Source organism: Pagrus major, chromosome 2 (genome assembly GCF_040436345.1).
Source record: "Pagrus major chromosome 2, Pma_NU_1.0".
NCBI classification, from domain to species: domain Eukaryota; kingdom Metazoa; phylum Chordata; class Actinopteri; order Spariformes; family Sparidae; genus Pagrus; species Pagrus major.
This window is the reverse complement of record NC_133216.1, coordinates 2,736,616-2,748,088: the sequence shown is the minus strand read 5'-3', so window position 1 is coordinate 2,748,088 and position 11,473 is coordinate 2,736,616.

Genomic DNA, 11,473 nt, shown 5'->3' with positions numbered 1-11,473 from the left:
AAACAAGTGTTGAAAACGAGTGGTGAAAAGAAATAAAAACGGGTTTTTTTCTGTTGAAAAAAATATTTTTTTTTTGTAGGTGACCAAAAAACGGTGATTTTTTTTCAGGTGAAAATGAAAACAAGTGAACTATTTCCGGGCAACAATAAAAACAAGTGTTGAAAACAAGTGAATTTTTTTTCTAGGTGAAAAGAAAACACGAGTGAATTTCTTTCTGGTGAAAAGAAAGTATCTTTCTGGTGAAAAAAGTATTTTTCAGGTGAAAAAAAGTTTCTTTCGGGTGGAAAAAAAGTGTTTTTCAGGTGAAAAAAAGTTTCTTTCGGGTGGAAAAAAAGTGTTTTTCAGGTGAAAAAAAGTTTTTTCAGGAGAGAAAAAACATTTTTTCTAGATGACCAAAAAATAGTGAATTTTTTTTCAGGTGAAAATCAAAGCAAGTGACTTAAAAATACAAACAAGTGTTGAAAACGAGTGGTGAAAAGAAATAAAAACAGGGTTTTTTTCTGTTGAAAAAAATTGTTGGTTTTTTTGTAGGTGACCAAAAAACGGTGATTTTTTTTCAGGTGAAAATGAAAACAAGTGAACTATTTTCGGGCAACAATAAAAACAAGTGTTGAAAACAAGTGAATTTTTTTTCTAGGTGAAAAGAAAACGAGTGAATTTCTTTGAGGTGAAAAAACTCTTTTTCAGGAGAAATTTTTTTTTTTTCAAGGGGAAAAAATGTTTTTTTCAGGTGAAAAATTTTTTTTTTTTCAGGTGAAAAAAATGTTTTTTCAGGTGAAAAATTTTTTTTTTTTCAGGTGAAAAAAATGTTTTTTTTAGGTGAAAAAAATGTTTTTTTTTCAGGTGAAAAAAAGTTTTTTCAGGAGAGAAAAAACGTTTTTTCTAGATGACCCAAAAATAGTGATTTTTTTTCCAGGTGAAAATCAAAGCAAGTGACTTAAAAATACAAACAAGTGTTGAAAAGAAATAAAAACGGGTTTTTTTCTGGTGAAAAAAATAGTTTTTTTTGTAGGTGACCAAAAAACGGTGATTTTTTTTCAGGTGAAAATGAAAACAAGTGAACTATTTTCGGGCAACAATAAAAACAAGTGTTGAAAACAAGTGAATTTTTTTCTAGGTGAAAAGAAAACATGAGTGAATTTCTTTCTGGTGAAAAGAAAACACGAGTGAATTTCTTTCTGGTGAAAAGAAAACACGAGTGAATTTCTTTCTGGTGAAAAAAGTATTTTTCTGGTGAAAAAAGTATTTTTCAGATGAAAAGAAAGTATTTTTCAGGTGAAAAAAAAGTATTTTTCAGGGGAGAAAAAAACGTTTTTCCTAGGTGACCCAAAAATAGTGATTTTTTTTTCAGGTGAAAATCAAAGCAAGTTACCTGAAAATACAAACAAGTGGTGAAAACGAGTGGTGAAAAGAAATAAAAACAGGGGTTTTTTTTCTGTTGAAAAAAATTGTTTTTTTTCTGTTGAAAAAAATTGTTTTTTTTCTGTTGAAAAAAATTGTTTTTTTTGTAGGTGACCAAAAAACTGTGATTTTTTTCAGGTGAAAATGAAAACAAGTGAAATATTTCCAGGCAACAATAAAAACAAGTGTTGAAAACAAGTGAATTTTTTTTTCTAGGTGAAAAGAAAACACGAGTGAATTTCTTTCTGGTGAAAAGAAAGTATTTTTCTGGTGAAAAAAAGTTTTTTCAGGAGAGAAAAAAGTTTTTTTCAGGTGAAAAACACTTTTTTTTCTAGGTGACCCAAAAATAGTGATTTTTTTTCAGGTGAAAATCAAAGCAAGTGAATTGAAAACACAAACAAGTGTTGAAAACGAGTGGTGAAAAGAAATAAAAACAGGTTTTTTTTTCTGGTGAAAAAAATTGTTTTTTTTCTGTTGAAAAAAATTGTTTTTTTTCTGTTGAAAAAAATTGTTTTTTTTCTGTTGAAAAAAATTGTTTTTTTTCTGTTGAAAAAAATTGTTTTTTTTGTAGGTGACCAAAAAAACGGTGATTTTTTTTCAGGTGAAAATGAAAACAAGTGAACTATTTTCGGGCAACAATAAAAACAAGTGTTGAAAACAAGTGAACTTTTTTTCTAGGTGAAAAGAAAACATGAGTGAATTTCTTTCTGGTGAAAAGAAAGTATTTTTCTGGTGAAAAAAGTATTTTTCAGGTGAAAAAAAAAGTTTTTTTCAGGTGAAAAAAAGTTTTTTCAGGAGAGAAAAAAAGTTTTTTTCAGGTGAAAAACACTTTTTTCCTAGGTGACCCAAAAATAGTGATTTTTTTTTCAGGTGAAAATCAAAGCAAGTGACTTGAAAATACAAACAAGTGTTGAAAACGAGTGGTGAAAAGAAATAAAAACGGGTTTTTTTCTGTTGAAAAAAATATTTTTTTTTTGTAGGTGACCAAAAAACGGTGATTTTTTTTCAGGTGAAAATGAAAACAAGTGAACTATTTCCGGGCAACAATAAAAACAAGTGTTGAAAACAAGTGAATTTTTTTTCTAGGTGAAAAGAAAACACGAGTGAATTTCTTTCTGGTGAAAAGAAAGTATCTTTCTGGTGAAAAAAGTATTTTTCAGGTGAAAAAAAGTTTCTTTCGGGTGGAAAAAAAGTGTTTTTCAGGTGAAAAAAAGTTTCTTTCGGGTGGAAAAAAAGTGTTTTTCAGGTGAAAAAAAGTTTTTTCAGGAGAGAAAAAACATTTTTTCTAGATGACCAAAAAATAGTGAATTTTTTTTCAGGTGAAAATCAAAGCAAGTGACTTAAAAATACAAACAAGTGTTGAAAACGAGTGGTGAAAAGAAATAAAAACAGGGTTTTTTTCTGTTGAAAAAAATTGTTGGTTTTTTTGTAGGTGACCAAAAAACGGTGATTTTTTTTCAGGTGAAAATGAAAACAAGTGAACTATTTTCGGGCAACAATAAAAACAAGTGTTGAAAACAAGTGAATTTTTTTTCTAGGTGAAAAGAAAACGAGTGAATTTCTTTGAGGTGAAAAAACTCTTTTTCAGGAGAAATTTTTTTTTTTTCAAGGGGAAAAAATGTTTTTTTCAGGTGAAAAATTTTTTTTTTTTCAGGTGAAAAAAATGTTTTTTCAGGTGAAAAATTTTTTTTTTTTCAGGTGAAAAAAATGTTTTTTTTAGGTGAAAAAAATGTTTTTTTTTCAGGTGAAAAAAAGTTTTTTCAGGAGAGAAAAAACGTTTTTTCTAGATGACCCAAAAATAGTGATTTTTTTTCCAGGTGAAAATCAAAGCAAGTGACTTAAAAATACAAACAAGTGTTGAAAAGAAATAAAAACGGGTTTTTTTCTGGTGAAAAAAATAGTTTTTTTTGTAGGTGACCAAAAAACGGTGATTTTTTTTCAGGTGAAAATGAAAACAAGTGAACTATTTTCGGGCAACAATAAAAACAAGTGTTGAAAACAAGTGAATTTTTTTCTAGGTGAAAAGAAAACATGAGTGAATTTCTTTCTGGTGAAAAGAAAACACGAGTGAATTTCTTTCTGGTGAAAAGAAAACACGAGTGAATTTCTTTCTGGTGAAAAAAGTATTTTTCTGGTGAAAAAAGTATTTTTCAGATGAAAAGAAAGTATTTTTCAGGTGAAAAAAAAGTATTTTTCAGGGGAGAAAAAAACGTTTTTCCTAGGTGACCCAAAAATAGTGATTTTTTTTTCAGGTGAAAATCAAAGCAAGTTACCTGAAAATACAAACAAGTGGTGAAAACGAGTGGTGAAAAGAAATAAAAACAGGGGTTTTTTTTCTGTTGAAAAAAATTGTTTTTTTTCTGTTGAAAAAAATTGTTTTTTTTCTGTTGAAAAAAATTGTTTTTTTTTGTAGGTGACCAAAAAACTGTGATTTTTTTCAGGTGAAAATGAAAACAAGTGAAATATTTCCAGGCAACAATAAAAACAAGTGTTGAAAACAAGTGAATTTTTTTTTCTAGGTGAAAAGAAAACACGAGTGAATTTCTTTCTGGTGAAAAGAAAGTATTTTTCTGGTGAAAAAAAGTTTTTTCAGGAGAGAAAAAAGTTTTTTTCAGGTGAAAAACACTTTTTTTTCTAGGTGACCCAAAAATAGTGATTTTTTTTCAGGTGAAAATCAAAGCAAGTGAATTGAAAACACAAACAAGTGTTGAAAACGAGTGGTGAAAAGAAATAAAAACAGGTTTTTTTTTCTGGTGAAAAAAATAGTGTTTTTTGTAGGTGACCAAAAATCTGAACTTTTTTCAGGTGAAAATGAAAACAAGTGAACTATTTTCGGGCAACAATAAAAACAAGTGTTGAAAACAAGTGAATTTTTTTTCTAGGTGAAAAGAAAACACGAGTGAATTTCTTTGAGGTGAAAAAACTCTTTCAGGGGAAAAAACATTTTTTTCAGGGGGAAAAAATTGTTTTTTTCAGGTAAAAAAAAGTTTCTTTCAGGTGAAAAAAAGAGCACTTTTTTTTCTAGGTGACCAAAATGTGATTTTTTTTTCAGGTGAAAATGAAAGCAAGTGACTTTTTTCGGGTAGATATACAAACAAGTGTAGAAAACAAGTGGTGAAAAGAAATGAAAACTTTTTTTTTTCTGGTGAAAAAAATAGTTTCTTTTTTAGGTGACCAAAAAACGGTGAATTTTTTTCAAGTGAAAATGAAAGCAAGTGAACTATTTTCGGGTGAAAATACAAACAAGTGGTGAAAACTAGTGGTGAAAAGAAATAAAAACAAGGTTTTTTTCAGGTAAAAATGAAAGCAAGTGAATCATTTTCGAGTGAAAATACAAGCAAGTGTGATATGTGCAGGCCTACAGGGATAGTTGTTGTGCCCGACTGGTTGTGTTCTCTCTCTCTCTGTCTGTCTCTCTGTTGCGCTCTGGCGCCCTCTCTTCCTTTTGTGTCTGTTTTCTTTCAGGAAGACACACCTGTCCAGGTGTGTTGCAATTACCTGAGAGCATTTAAGGAGGACTGAGTGGAAGCCACGATCTCTCTGAAGCCACTGCCCAGCTGACACCAAAAGGAGGAGATTTTTCAGCTCGTCTCCTTTGTTACCTTTCCCCCCCACGTTTTCAGTGCTGGGGATTTTGTTTTCTTAATTTGTTTGTAGTCTTGTTTTGGAGATCACCAGCAGTCTAGTTTTCAGTTTTTCTTTAGTTAATCTAGGATTAGAATAATTTCTTTCTTGTTTAGTTTAGAGGGGATAGCTGGGTGCAACGGCCCACTGCGTGGCTGGCCCAGCGATTTCCCCCTTTTATTTATTTTGGCTCGGTTCTCCAACCTTTTCTTTTGGTATGTAATTTTACTCTTTTCTTGATTTATGAATAAAATTTGGTTTATTCCTTGATTTGTTTGTCTGAGCGTCCTTTTGAATATGTTGCATCCTCTTTACGAGCTTTTCTGTTAGAGGGTCCATAACAAAGTGTTGAAAAAGTGGTGAAAAGAAATAAAAACAAGTTTTTTCAGGGGAATTTTTTTTTCTAGGTGACCCACAAATAGTGAATTTTTTTCACGTGAAAATGAAAGCAAGTTAATCATTTTCGGACGAAAATGCAAACAAGTGTTGAAAACCAGTGGTGAAAAGAAATAAAAACAAGGTTTTTTCCGGTAAAAAAAAAATAGTGTTTTTTCTAGGTGACCAAAAAACTGTGAATTTTTTTCTAGCTGAAAAGAAAACACGAAAAACCAGGTTTTTTTCAGGTGAAAATGAAAGGAAGTGACTTTTCGGGTAGAAATACAAGCAAGTGTTGAAAGCAAGTGGTGAAAAGAAATTAAAAAAAGGTTTTTTTCAGGTGAAAAAAAAGTTTTTTTCAGGTGAAAAAGAAAGATTTTTTTCAGGTGAAAAAAAAGATTTTTTTCAGGTGAAAAAAAGTTTTTTTCTAGGTGACCAAAAAATGGTGAATTTGTTCAGGTGAAAATGAAAGCAAGTGAATCATTTTTGAGTGAAAATACAAGCAAGTGTTGAAAACAAGTGGTGAAAAAAATAAAAACAAGGGTTTTTTCAGGTAAAAAAAAAGTTTTTTCAGGGGAAAAAAAGTTGTTTTTCTATGTGACCCACAAATAGTGAATATTTTTCAGGTGAAAATGAAAGCAAGTGACTTTTCGGGTAGAAACACAAGCAAATGTTGAAAGCGAGTGGTGAAAAGAAATAAAAACAAGGTTTTTTTCAGGTGAAAAAACTTTTTTTTTCAGGTAAAAAAAAAAATTTCCGGTGAAAAAAAATGTGTTTTTTTCTAGGTGACCAAAAAACTGTGAATTTTTTTCAGGTGAAAAGAAAACACGAAAAACCAGGTTTTTTTCAGGTGAAAATGAAAGGAAGTGACTTTTTTTGGGTAGAAATACAAGCAAGTGTTGAAAACGAGTGGTGAAAAGAAATAAAAACAAGGATTTTTCAGGTGAAAAAAAATCATTTTCTTCCGGTAAAAAAAAATAGTGTTTTTTCTAGGTGACCAAAAAACTGAATTTTTTTCTAGGTGAACAAAAAACTGTGAATTTTTTCTAGCTGAAAAGAAAACACGAAAAACCAGGTTTTTTTCAGGTGAAAATGAAAGGAAGTGACTTTTTTTGGGTAGAAATACAAGCAAGTGTTGAAAACAAGTGGTGAAAAGAAATAAAAACAAGGTTTTTTTCTGGTGAAAAAAAAGGTTTTTTTCAGCTGAAAAAAAGTTTTTTTCTAGGTGACCAAAAAATGGTGAATTTTTTCAGGTGAAAATGAAAGCAAGTGAATCATTTTTGAGTGAAAATACAAGCAAGTGTTGAAAACGAGTGGTGAAAAGAAATAAAAACAAGGATTTTTCAGGTGAAAAAACATCATTTTTTTCCGGTAAAAAAAAAAATAGTGTTTTTACTAGGTGACCAAAAAACTGAATTTTTTTCTAGGTGACCAAAAAACTGTGAATTTTTTCTAGCTGAAAAGAAAACACGAAAAACCCGTTTTTTTTCAGGGTAAAAAAGGTTTTTTTCAGGGTAAAAAAAGTTTTTTTCAGGTGAAAAAAAGTTTTTTTCTAGGTGACAAAAAATGGTGAATTTTTTCAGGTGAAAATGAAAGCAAGTGAATCATTTTTGAGTGAAAATACAAGCAAGTGTTGAAAACGAGTGGTGAAAAGAAATAAAAACCAGGTTTTTTTCAGGTGAAAATGAAAGCAAGTGACTTTTTTTGGGTAGAAATACAAGCAAGTGTTGAAAACGAGTGGTGAAAAGAAATTAAAAAAAGGTTTTTTTCAGGTGAAAAAAAAGTTTTTTTCAGGTGAAAAAGAAAGATTTTTTTCAGGTGAAAAAAAAGATTTTTTTCAGGTGAAAAAAAGTTTTTTTCTAGGTGACCAAAAAATGGTGAATTTGTTCAGGTGAAAATGAAAGCAAGTGAATCATTTTTGAGTGAAAATACAAGCAAGTGTTGAAAACAAGTGGTGAAAAAAATAAAAACAAGGGTTTTTTCAGGTAAAAAAAAAGTTTTTTCAGGGGAAAAAAAGTTGTTTTTCTATGTGACCCACAAATAGTGAATATTTTTCAGGTGAAAATGAAAGCAAGTGACTTTTCGGGTAGAAACACAAGCAAATGTTGAAAGCGAGTGGTGAAAAGAAATAAAAACAAGGTTTTTTTCAGGTGAAAAAACTTTTTTTTTCAGGTAAAAAAAAAAATTTCCGGTGAAAAAAAATGTGTTTTTTTCTAGGTGACCAAAAAACTGTGAATTTTTTTCAGGTGAAAAGAAAACACGAAAAACCAGGTTTTTTTCAGGTGAAAATGAAAGGAAGTGACTTTTTTTGGGTAGAAATACAAGCAAGTGTTGAAAACGAGTGGTGAAAAGAAATAAAAACAAGGATTTTTCAGGTGAAAAAAAATCATTTTCTTCCGGTAAAAAAAAATAGTGTTTTTTCTAGGTGACCAAAAAACTGAATTTTTTTCTAGGTGAACAAAAAACTGTGAATTTTTTCTAGCTGAAAAGAAAACACGAAAAACCAGTTTTTTTTCAGGGCAAAAAAAGTTTTTTTCAGGTGAAAAAAAAGATTTTTTTCAGGTGAAAAAATGTTTTTTTCTAGGTGACCAAAAAATGGTGAATTTGTTCAGGTGAAAATGAAAGCAAGTGACTTTTTTTGGGTAGAAATACAAGCAAGTGTTGAAAACGAGTGGTGAAAAGAAATAAAAACAAGGTTTTTTTCAGGGCAAAAAAGGTTTTTTTCAGGGCAAAAAAAGTTTTTTTCAGGGGAAAAAAAGTTTTTTTCTAGGTGACCAAAAAATGGTGAATATTTTTCAGGTGAAAATGAAAGCAAGTGAATCATTTTTGAGTGAAAATACAAGCAAGTGTTGAAAACGAGTGGTGAAAAGAAATAAAAACAAGGATTTTTCAGGTGAAAAAAAAAGTTTTTTCAGGTGAAAAAAAAAGTTTTTTTTCAGGTGAAAAAAAGTTTTTTTCTAGGTGACCAAAAAATGGTGATTTTTTCAGGTGAAAATGAAAGCAAGTGAATCATTTTTGAGTGAAAATACAAGCAAGTGTTGAAAACGAGTGGTGAAAAGAAATAAAAACAAGGATTTTTCAGGTGAAAAAAAAAGTTTTTTCTATGTGACCCACAAATAGTGAATATTTTTCAGGTGAAAATGAAAGCAAGTGAATCATTTTCTGACATTTTTTTTTTTTTTTTCAAGTGTTGAAAACAAGTGAATTTCTTTTAGGTGAAAAAAAAGTTTTTTTCACCTGAAAAAAACGTTTTTTCATGTGAAAAAAACTTTTTTCTAGGTGACCAAAAAATGGTAAATTTTTTCAGGTGAAAATGAAAGCAAGTGAATCATTTTTGAGTGTAAATACAAGCAAGCGTTGAAAACAAGTGGTGAAAAGAAATAAAAACAATGTTTTTTCAGGTGAAAAAAAATCGTTTTTTTCCGGTAAAAAAAATTAGTGTTATTTCTAGGTGACCAAAAAACTGTGAATTTTTTTCTAGCTGAAAAGAAAACACGAAAAACCAGGTTTTTTTCAGGTGAAAATGAAAGGAAGTGACTTTTTTTGGGTAGAAATACAAGCAAGTGTTGAAAACGAGTGGTGAAAAGAAATAAAAACAAGCTTTTTTTCAGGTGAAAATTTTTTTTTTCTAGGCGACTAAAAAATGGTGATTTTTTTTCTAGAGAAATAAAGAAATAAAAACAAGGGTTTTTTCAGGTGAAAAAAAAAGTTTTTTCAGGGGAAAAAAAGTTGTTTTTCTATGTGACCCACAAATAGTGAATATTTTTCAGGTGAAAATGAAAGCAAGTGAATCATTTTTGAGTGAAAATACAAGCAAGTGTTGAAAACGAGTGGTGAAAAGAAATAAAAACCAGGTTCTTTTCAGGTGAAAATGAAAGGAAGTGACTTTTTTTGGGTAGAAATACAAGCAAGTGTTGAAAACAAGTGGTGAAAAGAAATAAAAACAAGGTTTTTTTCAGGTGAAAAAAAAAATTTCCAGTGAAAAAAAAGTTTTTTTTTCTAGGTGACCAAAAAACTGAATTTTTTTCAGGTGAAAAAGAAAGCAAGTGAATTATTTTCTGGCAATTTTTATTTTTTTATTTTTCAAGTGTTGAAAACAAGTGAATTTCTTTTAGGTGAAAAAAAGTTTTTTTCAGGAAAAAAACATTTTTTTTCAGGAAAAAAAAAAGTTTTTTCAGGTGAAAAAAAGTTTTTTTTCTAGGTGACCCAAAAATAGTAAATTTTTTAAAGGTGAAAATGAAAGCAAGTGACTTTTCTGGGTGAAAATACAAGCAAGTGTTGAGAACGAGTGGTGAAAAGAAATAAAAACAAGTAAATTTTTTTCCAGGTGAAAAAACTTGTGATAAATGTAAATCAGCTGATGGGACTCTCGGACATCTTTTTTTCTGGTCCTGCTCTAAGCTCAAGTATTTGGGTTGACATCTTTCATTTATACAGTGTCATATATAACAGACAACTGGCTCCTGACTGTCTCTTAGTGATATTGGCCTGCTCTTTTTTTAATTTTTAAATTTTTTTTAGGTGCAGTACAAGTGACGAATGTGAACATACATATATATAACATGGCACAAGACGAGACAGAGGAACTAATAACAAAGAAACACAGAAACAAACAAAAATAAATTATAATAATAATACGAGAAGATAAAGAAAAGACTAACGGCAGCAATAATTGCAGAAGGAACAAAGGGGGGAGAAATACAAAACAGCAAGAAGACACAAGGGAGAAGATTTGTAGGGTATGAAACTATATGAAGTGAAAGAGGGCTTGGTATATTATATTATATTATATTTAATAAGATATAAAAAAAAATAACATATTGGCCTGTTCTAATGACTCACTAGTTCTCCCCTCCGCTTTACAACAAGCTCTCATGTTTGGTGTGGTCATTGCAAAACGGGTCATTTTAAGAGGATGGAAGTCAATTTCCCCTCCCTGCTTCAAAAAATGGCTGAATGACACGGTTTCTTGTCTACATCTAGAGGAAATACGATACGATACTCTGTCTAGCTCCCACACCAATGTTTAGAAGATCCTGGGCCCTTTCATCAGGAGCCGGAAATTGATCATGCTTTATTTTTTATTTTTTTCTCTATGTTTGTTTTTTTTGTATGTGGCTGTGGCGCATTGACTTTGATATCCTAATTACAGCGGGCCTGCCTCGATCCCCCTTGGCCCCGGCCTCCTGGTCTTCATTTCTGACTTTTTTTTAATTTACTATTTATTCTCTATCTTTTTTTTTTTTTATGAGTGGAAACTCTGGGGATCTTGTTAAATGAATTGACGTGCAATTGTGCATTTTCTTCTCTTTGTATCGAATTAGTGCTGGCTGGTTGTTTTTTTTTTTGTTTTTTTTGTTTGTCTCTGTTAAATAAAAACAAGTAACTTTTTTTTTTAGGTGAAAAAAAAAAAGTTTTTTTGCCATGTTCTAAATAGGACCGAAGAGGATTAATATGTTTTTCTTCCAAAGCTTTATTTTTTCACTTGGTTTCACAAAATGATGAAAAATTCTTCTGTGTGGAACCAAGTGGGGAAAAAACTTTTTCTTGAGAAAAAAGAAATTTCACAAGAATTTTATTTTTCCTGAGTGAAAAAGTGTGTTTGTGTTACTCAGTTGAACCACAAAAAAAATTTGAGTGGAAAAAAACATCTTCATGAGAAAAAAAATTCACGAGAATTTTTTTTTTCTTGTGTGGAACCAAGTGAAAGAAAATTCATGAGCATTTTTTTTCTCTGCGTGGAACAGAATGAAGAATTTGTGAAAAGAAAAACCTGGAAAAATGTATAAATTTTTTTCAAAAACTCTGTTCCACACAAAAAATGTAAGTAACTTAAGAATATACAGAAGCCCTGAGGGGCGAGAGAAAATGGATCACCAGAAACATCTTTTTTTTCAAAGTTCTAAAAATAATTTTGTCACGTAAAAAAAAAAAAAAATTCATTTGTGGAACCAAGTGTAAGAAAATTCACGAGAATTTTGTTTTCTCTGCGTGGAACGAATGAAGAAGAATTTGTGAAAAAAAACCCTGAAAAAAACATCTTCATGACATTAAAAAAAAATTTCACAAGAAT